The sequence below is a fragment of the Physeter macrocephalus genome, chromosome 2 (genome assembly GCF_002837175.3).
Source record: "Physeter macrocephalus isolate SW-GA chromosome 2, ASM283717v5, whole genome shotgun sequence".
Lineage (NCBI taxonomy): Eukaryota > Metazoa > Chordata > Mammalia > Artiodactyla > Physeteridae > Physeter > Physeter macrocephalus.
The window spans coordinates 75,592,240-75,598,239 of NC_041215.1; the positions used below are offsets into that span (position 1 = coordinate 75,592,240).

Here is a 6,000-nt window from a genome sequence, read left to right on the forward strand (position 1 = left end):
ATTCTCAACCACTGCGCCTCCAGGGAAGCCCTGTTTCTGTTTTTTTAATCATGAATTTATTACTGTCAGCTTTAGATATTTTATATGCATATACTTTTATAATTTAAAAGTTGGAATAAATCTTGCCTTTTATATGTTCCTTTAGTGTGATCTTTAATTTTCTTCCTTTATGCCTCCTCAAATTGCCATAACATTTCTGGGAATTCCTCCCATTCTTATTTCTTTGTGGTCTTTCATCTTGACTTCACCTCCTTGTAATAATTTATATTATTTGAGTATTTGCTCTGTACTAGACGCTGTGTTAATACTATTTATATGTTGTCTCAATTAAGCTTCTGAACAACTCTCTAGATTGGCGTTATTATTATTTCCACTTTAAAGATGAGTAAATTGAAGTTTAGAGAAATTAAGTCGTTTGCTGTAGATTATATAGTTAGTAGATGACAGAGCCAAGAAGGACTTTATATCTCCTGATGTCAGAATCTTTGTTCTTAGCCACAATACAGCCAGGCCAACATTAATAGGACTGTGTCTTCACTTGTTGGCACTTGGAGCTAAACTTAAAAAGTAACATCAAATAATGCCTCAAATTAAATTTTAGGACCTTTCCATTCTCTGTGGATGGGAGATCTTATACTTGAGACTTGCCTTCTACTGTTGTCTCCTTTTGCATATCAGCTCCTATTTTCTCTTTATACTGATAGTCTGCCTATTCTCAGATGCAATACCATAGCCTGAAAATTTATATAGGGCTCAGTGCAGGGCATGATGCCTTATATATAATAATAGCTTACTAATAATGATGATGGCTACCATCTTTCCAGCACTTACTGTATACCATGCTTTTTTTTTCAGTACTTTATATGTATTATCTAATTTATCAGTAATTCTGGGGAGTAGATATTGTTTTTTCCATTTTATAGATGAGGCATTTGTGGTTTAGGAAATTGAAAAGTCAGTGATCTATGGTTTTATAGCTGTAAGTGGTAAAGCTAGGTGTCTAACCCATACTCTGACCCACTGCGTAACTCTGCCTTCCCCTTGTAGGTATAGTGGGAGAATAATACATTATTTACATTGAACAGTATACCTCTTTACCTTTTTAAAAGAAAAATTAAAGGCTGCTTTGTATTGTACTTTTTCTGTCTTTGTGTAGGATGACCTTTTCTTTCTTAGTGATTTAGCTGCATATATTACTTTCTCTTTCCTTTTTTGAAATAGTGTCTATCATCATTCAGCTATATCAGTGATATTCTTATGTGTAGAATTATATAATTAGAAAAGGACTTTTCACAAGTGTAGTATTTTTAATTTATAAACTGGAAAACTTTAAAAAATTAGAAGTATCTACTCTTTTGAAAAGAATCTTGAGTCTATTTTCTTGACTAAGTGGTTTAGCTATGCTTATTTTATATGGTTTGCATTTCAGAGGAGAATGTTTGGGAGGAAGATGTATATGAGTCTGCCTCCCACTTTTTTCTGTAGGCATCTTTCCTGAGAGAGTTTTTATGTTCATTTCCTTATCTTCCAGTCACTCATTAACCCACCTCAATCTAGTGTCTGCTTCTTTCATTCTATTGCTGTCTCCAAAATTGTCCATGACTCCAGTAGCCACATGTCCTACTTTCCCCAGAACAGCTCCAAGTTATGCCTGTTATTTTGATATCATTTTTCATACAGTCCTTTTTACTCTCAAAAGTGTCCCTGTTTATATGATAAATTATATGGTCACCCTTTCTATGAGTACATGATAAGGAAGCCAGTGGCAACACTTTGGACATTATCTTGCTTGATTTTCATTATCATTTTAAACTGTTGATTCTCTGTTCTTTGTGTGGCATGAAACTATTTTCTACTTGTTCTATCAGTGTTGTTGTTTCTTGGCACTTGGTCTTGCTGTCTCTGTGTTTCTCACTTTTCCCATATTTTCTAAAATCGTATTACATGGTCTTAGTTGCTTTCTACACATACTTCCTTCTAATGCAGTTAGTCTGTCCTGGAAATTCTTACACAAATTGAATTTTCCAAAAGCTAAATAGCTATAAGTAGCATTGCTAAGATCTTTAAATATAAATGTATTTTTTTCTAGCAATAAATTACATTATTTCTAAGCCAAGTCTAAAACTATCTTTAGCTCCTATGCTGTTTTTTTTCCTCTTTCAAAAGTAGCATAACATTTCATGTTACATACTTACTGGTTTTCTAAAAGCACCATATGTTTTCCCTGTTTTTACATGAAGAGTATTGGAATGAGCTTTAAATATATTGAACTAGCTACAGATATTACACAAGTTCTTTATACTTCTTACTTTGTAATAGCCCCTATCTAGCCTTTGTATACATTGTCATTAGACAATATTTGAAAATTTTGTCTACACTGTTAGTAAATGTAGGAGCTGATACAATGAGAATTCACATGGCCACAGCAATAGCTGAAGATTAATGGGAAAAAGCCTCTAGTAGTACGTGCTCCCTTCCTTATACTTTTACTTCATTGTATTCATTTCTGCACCATACTACTTTGTGATTCCAAGTATAACTCATAACTTTCCATATCCCTGAAATTTTACAGTTTGTCTTATGCAACTGTCTGTTTAAAATGGAACTTAAAACCATGTGTTGTGGGACTTCCCTGGTGGCGCAGTGGTTAAGAGTCCGCTTGCCAATGCAGGGGACACGGGTTCAAACCCTGGTCAGGGTAGATCCCACATGCCGCGGAGCAACTAAGCCCGTGCGCCGCAACTACTGAGCCTGTGCTCTAGAGCCCGTGAGCCACAACTGCCGAGCCCTTGTGCCACAACTACTGAAGGCTGCGCACCTAGAGCCCATGCTCTGCAGCAAGAGAAGCCACTGCCATGAGAAGCCTGTGCACCGCAATGAAGAGTAGCCCCCGCTCACTGCAACTAGAGAAAGCCCACGCAGCAATGAAGACCCAAGACCCAACACAGCAAAAATAAATAAATTTTTTAAAAAATGGTTAACTTAACAAAAAAAAAGGAATAAAGTTTTAAAAAAACAAAACCAAACCATGTGTTGCATAACTATAGGAATGTCTGTAGTTGCTAATAATGCCAGATTGATCTTCTGTCCTGCATATCAAGTTGTTTATTAAACTATATCCTTTGGATGTCTATTAAGCACCTCAGACACACAGTGTCAACACCAAAAACCCATTCTGTCTCTATCAAGCCTGCTTCTTTTCTATTACATTTGTGCATGTGTGTGTATGTGTATATATGTATGTGTGTATTAGCACTCAAGTCTCTGTGTTGGTACCACTCTAACCATCTACAGAGTTGCCCAACCTAAAAACCTAGGAGTCATTTTTGACTTCTTACTCTTTGTAGAAATAGTGAACATCACCAGATCTGTCATTTAAATCCTTCTGAATATCTTAGAATAGCCAATTCTTTTTTTTTTTTTTTTTGTGGTACATGGGCCTCTCACTGCTGTGGCCTCTCCCGTTGCAGAGCACAGGCTCCGGACGCGCAGGCTCAGCGGCCATGGCTCACGGGCCCAGCCGCTCCGCAGCATGTGGGATCCTCCTGGACCGGGGCACGAACCCGTGTTCCCTGCATTGGCAGGCGGACTCTCAAGCACTGCGCCACCAGGGAAGCCCAAAGAATAGCCAATTCTTTTCATCTCTGCATCTTCATGCCAACACCATAGTTCAAGCCATTGCCATCTCTAGGCCTTCTTCTACTAGTCATCAGCACCCTCCTATATAGTCAGTCTCCACACTAAACATCTAGTCATGTCCTCTCTCTTAAAACCCCCTCTGTGGCTAGCCATTCTCTTCACATGAACTGCAAACTCCTGAAGATGATTTATGAGGCCATCTAGACGCATTTGTGCCACCTGTTCTCTGCATTCTTTGTCCCAGTAATTCCATCCTTTTTTATACTGCTTCCTCTACTTAGAACACCATTTCCTCTCCATCTCTAGTTTATTTGGTTAATCCCAATTTCTGCTTCGTTCTGTAAATCTCAGTTAAACATCACTTCCTCAGGAAACTCTTTTCCTAAATTGTAGACCAGCTTTATTTGTTCTTATGACTTCTTGTACTTTTCCTATTACAGACCTTACCACACTCTGTCTTCTTAGATATTAACCTCAGTGGAGAGAGAGAATGTATAAATCTTGATTTATTTACCACTTTATTTTCAAAGCTTACTAGATTACCTGACCCTCAGTAGGAGCTGAGTAAATATTTGTTGATGAGTGAATATCATTTAACACTGAATCATTGCTCTCTCTGTATCTATATTTGGAAAAGTATCAGCTGGATAAAAATAGAAGTTCTAATCATTTTATTTCATAAAAGATTCCAAGGTATTTTTCGCAAGAACAGTAGTACTTAAACCAGTGTTAGGAAAATAGTGATTTTGATTAATTATATTCTGCTTATTCATCCTCTGATTTCAATTAAATAGAACAGTGATTCTCAATGTTTTAAAAAATTAAAAAATCCCATCATCCCTAGGTACTGTCCCATCAGTATCAGCTGCTCACCAACTCACAGTGGCAGTAGTTGTCAGAGAGAGCGTTTCTGAATCTCAGGTGTGGGTAATTTATAAAAGCTCCCTTACCCCCACTTCCTCATTCAGTTATACCCTCTCTCATCCTGTTGTGGGTCCTGTTCTTATGTCTTGTTAAATTTGAGTTGGGTAAAGTAATTTCATGGGCTGAAACCTAAATTTAATTTATGGAAATAAGTGCAGTAGAAGCCCTCTTCACTGCTGAGTTTGACTACGAGGTGGTTATTTGAAAAGTTGGTTAAAGTGAGGCATTGTTAAAAAGTGATACATACGTATCTTAAACAGTGGATTTTAACTTAAACCACAGGAATGTATGTTTGTTCTCCAACCTTTTAATTTTGGGCAAAGCAGTTGTAAGGTATGGTTTTCTTTACTGGAGTTCTCCCTCGTCCTTTTTGTATATACCACATCTGTAAAGCAGCATCTGTGATTTTCATTTTCAGTTTCTTTAAAGTAGAGTAAGAACATAAAGATTTTCATGAAGCAATCTGAGTGTAAAATCCTTTTAGACTTTTGTGATTTTTCTCCTCTAAGATTTTCTTAGGCACTTTTATTGTCTTTCAAAAGCTTATGATCCAGTTTTTGCTATACCTCTATTTATGCATTCATATTTTATCAGATTATGTATTTGTAACTTAAATTTTATAATTATAGTAAAAAGAACAATTAGTATGAACAGAAGCAAAAACAGACTCTGGATAAGCCTACACCCTGGGGCTTGTGTACTAGGGAATAGGCTACAAGCTTTGAGCATTCTGTGTATTATGGGTATTAGTGTGTTTTACAGTGGGAATGGGGGCTTGTTTGTGCAGTGAATCAGTTAAGCTGGAATAGGTCAAGAGAGCTAATGCATACATGCTATAACTTCTAATAGTAAAGTTTTTGTACAAACCTAATCCTCCCCATCTCCTCCTTCCAGCAATGTATTTAAACTTCGAGGATTTTTTTTTTAAAGCTTAAGAGATTTATGTGTGTTTTTTTGTTGTTTCATTTTTGAAATACTGTGTTAAAAATGGTTTTTACATGTCCTTTGAATAGAGGAAAGCAATTAAATATATATCGTTTAAGTCATACAGATTTGATTGAAAAGATAGAATGAGATTAATCTAGGGATAAAACATTTGATTGATTAGAACTGAAAATATTGCATTATATCATTAAAATCAAGAAAATAATAAGGTTTTATAAACATGTAACTAACTTAATATCATGTAATATGTTAGACATGTGGTAATAATTACTATAATGATGTGCTGAGTGTTATGTTAACATTTCATTTAATTCCCTTAAGATATGTGTCTTGGGCTTCCCTGGTGGCGCAGTGGTTGCGCGTCCGCCTGCTGATGCAGGGGAACCGGGTTCGCGCCCCGGTCTGGGAGGATCCCACATGCCGCGGAGCGGCTGGGCCCGTGAGCCATGGCCGCTGAGCCTGCGCGTCCGGAGCCTGTGCTCCGCAACGGGA

General features: G+C 36.9%; 1 protein-coding gene across 8 annotated transcripts in view; it reads left to right on the forward strand.

Annotated features, from left to right (window-relative positions):
- The window catches only part of UBR3 (ubiquitin protein ligase E3 component n-recognin 3), a 229,007-nt gene that overhangs the window by 78,707 nt on the left and 144,300 nt on the right, over positions 1-6,000 (forward strand). The gene's annotated exons all lie outside the window — the stretch shown is intronic.